The sequence below is a fragment of the Palaemon carinicauda genome, chromosome 10 (assembly GCF_036898095.1).
Source record: "Palaemon carinicauda isolate YSFRI2023 chromosome 10, ASM3689809v2, whole genome shotgun sequence".
In the NCBI taxonomy this organism is placed as follows: Eukaryota; Metazoa; Arthropoda; class Malacostraca; order Decapoda; family Palaemonidae; genus Palaemon; species Palaemon carinicauda.
Genome location: NC_090734.1, coordinates 131,613,471 through 131,625,209, shown reverse-complemented (window position 1 = coordinate 131,625,209; position 11,739 = coordinate 131,613,471). Strand labels below are relative to the sequence as shown.

Sequence of the window (11,739 nt, the reverse complement as noted above, 5' to 3'; positions counted from 1 at the left end):
TACCTGACCCTCCTTGGCTCTAGCTTGTAGAGGGGCCTTGGGCACTGATCATACGTAATATGGTCAGTCTCTAGATAAGGCATTGTCACTGTCCCTTGCCTTTGCCATTCATGAGTGGCCTTTAAACCTTTACTATATTTCTACTGCCAGCCCTTGTTCGAGAATCTGGCATTTGCCTTTCTCAATTAACTTCTTACGTGGTAATCTACAAGTTTGATGCAATGCAATTATTTTATGATAAAGACTTAGTAAAGGCTTGTCTTCCATAGACTTTCTGTCTAAGTATAGTTTACCTGTAGTCTCCTCTTTATATGTTTGCCTAAATTTCAGGTCTCCGGGCTTTATATAAAATATCAAACTGTATTTTATACTATATGCTGATGATTAAACTATTTTTATTAAAAACGAAAATTGCTTAGTGCATTGGTAACGTGTTCGTCTAGCATTCGCACGGCAGCAGATCGACCCCATCCCGGGACCGTGAGTTTAAGCGGTTTACTGGGGAGGCCACTGCTGTAATTGGGCACCACAGTGGGTGGTTAGGCTCGCCTGGCTGACGTTCTGATGAGTATTTATCCTGATGAAACTGAAACCAGATACCTTTAATCTTCAAAGAAAACAGTTGCAATTTACTTGAAATCTCATTGTGTCTTTATGACGAAGTTATACTTGAAATTCTGAATACCAGTTTTCTATTAAAGTATTTTACATTTTCTTTGGTAATAAATAGAGCATAGACTCATGTAAAGCTCACAAGTGCTCGATTTTCTTTTCTTATTGATTAAAGACATATTTTTTATTATTTTGCAACTTGATTACAAAAGTTGAATGCTTATATCATGTCCTTTGGCAGATTCATACATACATAAAACCTTCTTATTTCAAACTGACCTTCATTTGGTCTTTCCTCTGTGTTCAGCAATCGATGGAAATGACAAAGTTCGAGTTTGCTTGAAAAGACAATAATTCTATGTCACTTTTACCATTGAATGAATTTTCAAAGTGAAAATTTAATGAATTGTAAGGTTTATTTTAATTTTCAGGAACGGAAATAAATTTTTTGACTAAATTTGAAGATTAATTTTACCCAAATGATAACAATATTAAATATATGTAATATTTTTCTAAAGTAAATACGTAATAATGAAAGCAAATGTCATAAGTTTCTAAACTTAACAAATCTTGAAATTATAGAAAAAATAAAAAATATGAAACGAGACATTAATTTTCCACAAACTCAAATTTAAAAATATTCTATCAAGTTCGAATGATATAAATCAGGTCGCTAACTCTATTTGGCCTCGTTCACTTTAGACATACATTAATTTTATAACTACCTTTTATTTATATTGAAGCTTAGTTTCTTTTTTATGTAATAAAGTAAAAATTGTTGCAAATGGAAAGTTTTCAGTATAGCAGTATTTGTTTTTAAAAAGTGTTTCCATGAAGTGTAGGGCATCAATCTGTCTCCTAGATGGCACCACTTACTTCACAAGGATACTATAGCCAAATGTCCAAGAAGCCGCATTGTATGACTTCCTTTATTTTCATAGTCCTTGTCATATTAACAGTAGAGGAAAGTGAGATAATCGCAAAAACCCTTTTTAACGAAGTGACAGTGGAAGAAAGTTCTCTTCTAAGATTGAAGGTTAGTGGTTACAATCTTGCTAGGGTATTAGCTTTTAGATATTTTGTATAGTTTCTCTAAGACAGCGCTCTAGTTCACGGACTAATACAGTACTATGTTAAAGGAAGAAGGGTAAAGAAGAAATCTTCGTGATAGAAATAATCTTCCTAGCTTTTGCAACGCGTCTCAATGTGAACTACCTGTGGAATAGAGTATCTTTAATGTTAAGCGACCCGTTAATAGTGGACTTTGAGAGTAAAAATGAGGCATTTTATTCCAAAGTTGCTGGACTTAGACGTGAAATTTAGTGTTGGCGTATTCAAAGCGAAAATTGTTTAATTCAAATTATTACATTTCTAGAACATCAACATTATCTAATCGGATAAATCTATATTTAAAGAAAATTGTTTATCAGTCTACTTCTAAGATTAACTTTCAAGTAGCCCACTTTTATATTTTATTTTATATTCCATGTTTTTAAGACTTCGGCGGATATTTTGCGTTTATGGAAAGTGCCCTTATTGATTTCGTTAATTTGTGTCGCTAATTTAAATTGAAGGGAATATTTGGAGACGAAAATGAAACTTTTATTGCAGTTCACAAAGGCCAATAAACCACTAGTGCTATCTTCACTATAAAGATTCCTATCAACGTAAGAATTGTGCAATTTTCTTTATTATATTTAGGTATTGTTAAGTAATTGATATAGCAAATTTTATAACTAATTTTATCCATCTCCTTTACGTGGTCACGACCGGTTTAATGGAAATGCTCTGTTATCTTAAAACTTAACTCCATTTTTTTTTTTTTGCGGTAGCCCATGGTTTGCATGTAACTGACCGCTCAAACGGCTTTAAATTTCGTTTATATTCGAATCTATTTGATAAAAAAAATAATGATAATGGCTTAACCTGCTTTACTGTAAGTTTTCCTCTAACATTACCAGGATTAATATTTTTACCGTCTTTGGTAAAATGATTGCATAATCGCTTAACCTGCTTTACTGAAAGTTTTCCTCGAAAATTACTATCAATATTTTTACCCTGTTTGGTAAAATAGTGTACTGTCATTTACTGGCTGGATGGTGGTATAGCCCTACACGAGATTTCTGATAGTCTATCAGCGCGATGTTACTTGTATGGCTTTCTGAATGTTAGTAAATCGAAAAATCTTTGAAGGCATGCAAAGATCTACTAATCTTTTGATTGTGGTTAAATTCCTTTAGTAGCTTTATGCTAAAGTTTTCCCCTTCTGTTTTAATGTAATTAAGTATTTGTGCTGTAATCCAATTGGAATTTGTAAGTAAACTGTAGGCCTACATTTGAAATATTTTTAGTTTCGCAATTATCGAAGACGCAGTTTTATTTTATAATACTCAATGTATTGAAACTTTTTAAAGCATGCTTTGACCTTTCTATAATAGCTGTTTCAGTAAAATTTTTGCTTCAAATACACAATCCACTTTTCGAACTACCTTAGGCAGTCATTTTAATTACGTGTAGCCTACATTAAGCTCGTTTGGTGATTTGGGCTTATCCGTACTTTCAGTGATCGGTTAAGGTTGTCAGCCTTTACTAGAATGTCCTGAGGTGAAAAATTCTTGTGATAATGGAACACTGGTTTATTTTGTAATCATAAAATACTGTCAAGTCTTGAGCTATTGTCAAAAGGCAGCAGTTTTAGTCACCAACTGCTTGTTTTATTTGATCCGTTTTTTTTTTAATCTAATGAAAACTTTTCCTTATAAAAGCCATCCTAAGTGAAATTGGGGATTTGATTTTTCAAGAATTGAGCTTTTTTAATCATTTTATGAACGTTGGTCTTGGTAACCTTGTTACCAAAATGCCTTAACTTCCAAACTAGTTAGAAATTTGAAATCTAACCGAAATGGTGGATAGTGTAAACGCGATAATACGCATGAACTTTATTTCACTAGATTTGCGCTACGTGGTGATAACATTCTTATACGTATTTCTTTCATCAATAAAAGTTTTTAAGTTATATCAATTACAATATTTACAATCTTGGATTGGGTCAGTTACGCAAAGTACCTACCATGCATTTTGTTAGGTGTCTGTATGGTACGCTTTTGTGCCTGTGTTTTAAGGACATGGTGAAAGTTGGTATGTGAAGCTTTTCTCTAACGTCGTACAATTCTCTAAAATGCATGAAGTTTATTAATCCTATTTCGAATGCTGGTTGTTCAGGTAGGAAGTAACCAATATTGTACAGGATGGAAACTGCTGTAATCCCCAGTACAAGGAAAATAAACGTCAGTTAGGCACTGTACCTAAGAATGTATACGGTAACTGATAGAACCAGGAGAGCAGTCCTTGAAGTAAAGTATTTGTAATCTGCATAAGATTTCAATGGATTTATCTTTTTCTAAAGATATCCAGCTCGTATCTTAACTTTCGGTTAGGATTTATCGTTGGTACATAAGCTGTTCGCACCAAAATAATTTAGGCATATTTTACCATGCTAAGCAGTAGTGCTCCCTTGTCACTTTTTTTTTTTTTTTTTTCAATTCATTTGCATTTATATAAATTGGGCGTTTAGGAAGTGCTTGGAAAGGAGTACAGTTTCTCTGAATCGTGCAGTGGCTTTAATTTGTATGAACAATATAGTAATTGAATGTTTGATAATGTTTAAGTAATGCGCAGATATCTGTGGCTGTTATTTATCGAAGCTCTTATTCTTAAATTGCAGTTTAAGTGCAGTTTCCATGTCCTATACTTATGTCCTAGAGGACATAAGTGATTTGTTTGTCGTATACATTGTAGTATCGGTGTTCCATGTTAATTGTCTAATTAGTATAAAATTGTTCACTTTTATTAAATCTTATTATTTTTAATCAGAAAAGTTTTTGTATCTATAATAGTTTAGTTTAAGATACGTAGTAAAGGTCATTAAGTTCCTACTTAGCTCATCAGATTTGTCGATTTGGTTTAATGTATATTCTATATTTATACAATAGATAACTGATTGTATTTATTTACCATAGCTTCGTAAAGTTTTGCGGTTCGGGAAAATGTTTGTGAAACGGATTTTGTCTGGCTATTTGATTTGGTTACCCTTTTAAATTTTTCCATTTTCTATTATAGAAAATGGATGACGTAAGATGTAAACAAACCCCCTGATTGGCTAGTTAGTTCAGCCTGTTCCAAGAAGAAAACAGTGTAGATTAGTGTTTTGGGGGGAAATTTCTTCACTAATTCAACATGACAAAGCTAACCACTGCATATAGTAAGCGTGTAGAGCTAGGAAGACAAAATAGAAAGGCTAGAATATGGAAAGAAACAATCAACAGCTGATGGAGCCAGTTGAAAGATTCACAACCTTGGAAATTTGTGAAAAACTTCTTGATTTGTATTTCACGACCTTAAACGTCAATAGAGGTAAGGGGAATAATAGAATTTAAAGGAAATTTTATAGATGTGCCAAGCACTTTTGAACAGCTCAAGCGAAACTTTTCATTAAAAATTTCATTGTCTATTCCTGAACATTTTAATATTCTGTATGAAGGTGCTTGGGTACAGTTTTACTGTATTACAGATTCTCATTTCGGTAATTTTGTATTGTATTACAGGGTGAGATTTCGAACAGAAAATATGTTTTCCTATAGTAAATAACGTGATTTAACTGAATTTGATGTTCATTTCAATTGGAAACAAACAGATCAACCAATTCGGCTAACTTTTAAGTTGCCGAATTGGTTGCTGTTATTATGGATGAAATGAATGTGAAAACCGGTTAAATCACGTTATTTCCTGCAGGAAAACATATATTTTCTGTTGAAATAGTTAAATATAATCACTGATGTCATATATGCTGTTAAAATATTTAAACATAAGCATTTGTTCAACGGTGTCACTTCTCTTACGAATGTACTGCGAACAATAACATTAGCAACGTTACCAATAATACAGTTACCAACGTCGACGTATGGTACAGTTACCAACGGCACGCTGACATTACTAACGCTAGCAATGATAGATATTTCCATACGTATTTTAAATAATTTCTCCATATAAGTTTTACTCAATATATAAAAAGTACAAAAAGGGCACAGAACCTAACAAACCCACCTAGCCTAGTAGTATGACAGGTCACAAACCTCAGGCATTTACTGAAAATGGTAAAATTCTCCACGTTACTAATGATAGTTATCAAGAGCGTAATTTTTTCTATAAGAAAAAGTGGTTTTTTTTTCTTCGGTTATATTGCCCTGTAATACACTACAATAAAACCAAAAAGGGGCACAGAACCTAACAAACACACCTAACCTTGGCTTACCTTTACGAAGAAGACGTCGAAACTTGCGGGTCACGGGAATCTTCCATGGGGGTAGACTACTTTTTCCCCAAAAATGTACCTTAATAGGAAGTAACGGTATACTGTAACCACAACGACGTTTCTTTTTGGTTTTAGGTATGGTGGATTCGGTATTGCAATAAAACACGTGAATGTCTTTCCTGTAAGATGGGGGGGGAACGACACTTGGGGCACTGCATTGGCAGAAGAATCATAAAAATCACCATGGAATTTAGCAAATGCTTTTAGCTACGGAATACTGCAGCCATTACAAGTATCTATAATTTCCTCCATCGTAAAATACGAAAAAATAAATCTCACTCAAAATGACTGACACCTGGCTAGTCCAAAGGTTACAAAGGAAAAGGGCTTCGTGGAAGAGGAATAAACAGACCCCTTAAAGAGACAAAGGAAGGGGGTAGGGAAATATCAGTTGTCAACCCCCTTGTGTAAACTTTGAATACATATCGGTTCCTGATTGGTTAACAGAAAAATAAGGGAGTCTAGAGGGTAAACATAAATGAACTGGGTAGGGAAACTAGTCCAGGGAAAGTATTTGTGAAACTGGGGAGTGAAAAGGAAATAAAAACAATATAGGAAGGTAAAATGGAATGATTGATAAATAATATTGAAAGGAAATATAAAATGAGATGGTTTTACCATAAATGAACTGGATAGGGAAACTAGTCCAGAGGAAGAATTTGTGAAACCGGGTAGTGAAAAGGAAATAACAAAAGAAATAGACCCAATTTAGGAAGATAAAATGGAATGAATGATAAATATTGAATGGGAATATAAAATGAGATGATTTTAAAAGGAATAGGATAATAAAACGAGTAATAAAATGGGAAAAAGCTTCTGCGCAGGGGGGAGGGGGGTCTGCGCTGGTTGAAACTGGTATGCACGAACGAACGTACGGGTGCTAATGTTAGCATGGAATGTTAACATTTGATCTAAATTGGACGTTGGCAGCACTGGTTACTGTATTTTTTCTTGACACAATCTGTGCAACGGCACCTCCAAAGTTTATCCAGATATACTGTTTTGTATTTTCCTCCGATTATTATAATTTCAAGAAGGTAATGTATATAGAAGAAAAGTCTTGTTTTAAGTTTATATATCGATTCCCCAGTATGTTTTCCCCACCCAAAACCCCGAGTTCCCACTGGGGGTCCCCCATTATCGGAGGATATAGATTTATATATATTTCTGAAACTATTCATTTGCGACGGGAAAGTGTCATTTTCGAAGAGAGCGTAATTTTTTCTATAACAAAAAGTAGTTTTCCTAGGGTACATTGCCCTGTAATACACTACAATGAAACCCTCATTTCGAACAAAATTTTTTCCTGTAGTAAATGTGATTTGACCGAATTTGACCTTCATTTCAACCGCAAACCAACAGGACAATCAATTCAACTAACGTATCCGGACTGGTTGCTGTTATTACGGATGAAATGAAGGTGAAAACCGGTTAAATCACATTATTTGCTACTGGAAAACATTTGTTAAAATGTTTAAAATGTCTTTTATTATATATATTGTTAAAATGCTTATATATAATGACTTTTTTAAATTCGGTGTCACTTCACTCGCATACGTACTGCGAATGATAACATTACCGATACAGCTTTACCAATGTTACGGTGATACACAGCGTTACCAACGTTACGGTGGCATTACTAACGTTAGCAATGATACGGTAATATTATCATGTGTATTTTAAACAATTTTTCTATATACCCTTTACACTATATATAAAGTACAATAAGGGTACAGAACCTAACCTATCCTAGAAGTTCCCAAGTCAAACCCAACAAGGGTACAGAACCTAACCTATCCTAGAAGTTCCCAAGTCACAAACCCAATATGATGCCCTTTGTTATATCACTTCACTCACTCTACGATAGCGTTAGTACTGTTACAATAACATTATATATAATGGTTCTTGTTCCGCCATTAGCTCGCTTTGCTTGCATGAAAGTAAAACCTCAAGCTCGTAGGTAGTGGCAAGCGGTAATGTTGAGCTGCGCACGCTAACATTAGTAATGTTACGCTAACATTACCAACGTTAAATATAATGGTTCTTGTTCCTCACTTACGATCACAGGAAAATGAAATATTAACCTCGTATGCACTGGCAAACGGTTATGTTGAGCTTCGCACTCTAACAAAATATAACAAAACTAACACATTAAAGTTAAAGAAATTAATGACTTTTATGACTGTGATGACACAACTTGTGGGTCACGACGGGGTGTTGTGACAGTCTGTGGCGTCTTAACTGTTTTGCCTCAGTTTAGTACTGCACTTGGAACACAAAGTTGGTATACAGTATTACATTACGTGATTTAAGAAAATTATCAACATTGGAATTCACCGAAGTACTTTCAAGTATGGATTACTGAAGTCTTTACAATTTTCTGAAACTTCGATCGTAAAATACGCCAAAAGACGTCGCTTGAACTAACAGACCTGACTTGGGCAAAGGTTTCCATGGAAAAGGGCTTGTTGGAAAGTGGGGTTAGGGAAAAATTAACCCCCTTGTGCAAACTTTACATATGTATGGGTTCGTGGTTGGTTAACGGGAAAGCAACGAAGTCTAGAGTAAACATGAATGAACAGAATGGGAAACTTGTACAGAGCAATTATTTGTGAAATGTCGGAGTGACAAGGTAATAACAAAATGTATAAAAGTAATATATGAAGATAAAATGGAATGTATGAAATATTTGATGGGTACTGTATATAAAATGAGGTGATTATATAAGGTATTGGATAATAAAATGAGTAATACTGGGGTCAAACGTAATATGTATACGAGGGTATTGCATAACTAATCAAGTAATAGACTTGAACAGAGCTGGTAGAGAGTTACATTTCACGATTAGAGAAGAAATCATATTGGTGGAGGAAAAGTCTCTGCGAAGGGAGGCGGGATTTTTGCGAAGGTCAAAACCTATGTACAAACGAACGAACAGGAGCGACTACAACTGGCAAGTAGAATGAGATAAATTAAATGAGACTCTGCTAATGTTAGCATGTTACGCTAACATTTGATCTACATCACACGTTGGCAGCTCTGGTTACTGTATTTTTTCATGAGACATAGCCTTTGCAACGGCGCCTCCAAAGTTTATCTAGTTATACTGTTTTGTCTTTTCCTCTGTTTATTATACTTCCAAGAAGGTAATGTATAGAGAAGAAAAGGCTTGTTTTACGTTTATATATAGTTTCCCAAGTACTGTATGTTTTCCCCACGCAAAACCCTGAGTTCCCACTGGGGGTCCCCCATTATCGTAGGATATAGAGATATATATATTTCTGAAACTATTCATTTGCGACGGGAACAAGTGTCATTTTCGAAGAGCGTAAATTTTTTCTATAAGAAAAAGTAGTTTTTTCCTAGTTTACATTGCCCTGTAATACTGTAAAATACTGGTTTTGTCTCCCTTATTTATTGACTAATTTTCACCAATTTGAATTTTATTTAGAATATAAGTAAAAAAGATATTGCAAAGCCTATGCATTAAAATGCATATTTTCTTTGGCAACACTTCCAAGTCAACATTGGTAATTGGGAGAGTGGTATTGAAAACTAAACTAGCTCAGATGATTATGTATAAATGTTCCAGAATAAAGTTTTACAGCTTGAAATTCTGGGGGTGAATGTAGTTGGGATAGGGTAAGCTAGGAATACTGTAGTTGCAGGCATCCAGTAGGTTAGAGATACGCCTCGTAGGCTAGGTAACATTGGAACATTAGGTTAGGTGGTGGTGGTCTGTACTGTTAGCCTTTTAAAATGTGTAGTGTCTGAGGGTGAATGTAGTTCGTTGGGACAGGGTAAGATAAGAATACGGCTCCTAGGTTAGGTGGAGAACCTTTGGTTAGGTTGGTTAGGATAGGTAAGGTTAGGTAGGAAACATTCGGATAGGTGATGTTCTTAAGACTGTAAAATGTGGTTTTTCACTGTCCCCCATGAACTACAAAGGCTTCATATTCTGAAAAAAAAATTGACTATAGCAGTCATAAGTGATGCTTAAACAGTTATAAATCTGTACATTAGCATGGTACAGTAGAGCAAAAACGTCCACCTGTGGCAGTTTTTCATTGGTGCGTAGCTTTTGGGACTCATAGTTCTAGGAATTAGAAAATTGACATTTTTATAATTTAGATTAAACCTAAAATAGCTTTACATATTTGTAATTCAGACTAAAATAAGTATATAAAATAGGTTTGACAAGTTTACCAGTCCCAATGAACTTCATTCACAGTAGATTTAAACTTATGGAAGGTTTTAGTTTTCTAGGTCTTTCAGAATATTTTTAAATTATACTAGTTTTAAATAATCTAAACATTTTTTGGAAAGCAAATCTATTTTTTTTAACTGATTGTCCTGCTGGAGTCTCCTATATTTTAAACTAGGTTATGGATTCCTAAGTTTTACCCATAAGTTATCTGAATTATTGGGTGCTGTATTCCTGGTTTTTGTATATGATAGAATCTAGCTTTAGAATCTTATTTAACTTTTGAAGTTAGCTTGTAACTAGTCTCAATTTTTTTTCATTAGTTTGCTTTTGTATAAAGACAATATTCAAACTACAATATCCATCTTGTACTAGCTAAGCTATAACCCTGGTTGGGAAAGCAGGATGCTGTAAGCCTAAGGCCACCAACAGGGAAAAAAGCCCATTAAGGAAATACAGAAGCAAAATGATGTGTCCAGAAGATGGAACTAATCATTGTGCAAGATGATAGTACAGAGGCTATGCCATTATCTTAAGACTAGAGAGCAATGGTTTGATTTTGAATTTTATCCTAGAAGAGCTGCTTACCATACTGTCAATATGCTGCCCTTTTGGTATATTAAATCCTGATTAGAATTTGAAATTTTACCATGGACTTGCTAGAGTTTTTTTTTGTTAAATTGGTAAGAAAATCTAGGTTACGTATAGTGACCTGTAATTGGAAAGTTTGTGTAGGAATATTTCTACTTTTGATACTTTGTTGAATTTGTTAGTTTTAATTTAGTTTTAAATTTATCACTGTGGGTATATTTTGATTTTTATGCATTGGGAACTATTCTGGTGAATTAGTTATATTCATTAGTGTAGTTTTTCGTAATTTTATTGTTGGGTTTATAGATCTACCATAATACATTAAACCTCCCACTAAAGATTCTGATGTATAATTATCAAAGCATTTTATAGTAAGAAAATAGCAAACACTGGAATGATTAATCTGAAAAATTAAACAAATTATACTAATATTTTATCAATTGTATTCATGCCAGAAAGATATAATTTCAGCAAAATTATGTATTGGTCGTACAGAATTGTCATGGCTTGCTGTGCACCTCACTTAAGTCTGTGCAGTGTGAGACAATGTTTTAACTGTACAACATATATGTTGTGAAACTTTTTTAAACTTAATTTTGTTCAGTGAACTTTGACTAATTTTTTAATTACTAGATTTTAATATTTATATTACTAGCGAAGCTACAATCCTAGTTGAAAAAGCAGGATGCTACAAGCTGAAAGACTCCAATGAGGGAAATTAACCCAGTGAGGAAAGGAAATCCTGTTATGAACAAATACAGTAAAATATTTTAACAGTAACATTAAAACATCTTTCATATATAATCTATAAAATTCAGCCTGTTCAACATAACATTAGCTGCAAGTTTGAACTATTTAGTTCTACTTTTTTAACTGCCTGATTAGGGTTCTAGAAGTTTTATTCCAGCTGTGACTGGTATTGAGCCTCATGAAGAAGGCCTGACTATCAGAATTAACTGCA

The 11,739-nt window shown here is 33.9% G+C and overlaps 1 long non-coding RNA gene across 3 annotated transcripts in view; it reads left to right on the top strand.

Annotated features, from left to right (window-relative positions):
• The first annotated feature begins 1,549 nt into the window (after positions 1-1,549).
• The window catches only part of LOC137648777 (uncharacterized), a 36,880-nt gene continuing 26,690 nt past the window's right edge, over positions 1,550-11,739 (top strand). The window contains exon 1 of one of the 3 annotated variants that reach the window (XR_011045698.1): positions 1,550-1,648. This is a non-coding gene — a long non-coding RNA (uncharacterized lncRNA). Of the gene's footprint in view, positions 1,649-2,255; positions 2,280-5,005; positions 5,026-11,739 lie in introns of those variants that run through there. The other 2 variants (XR_011045699.1, XR_011045700.1) reach the window with 2 other exon arrangements.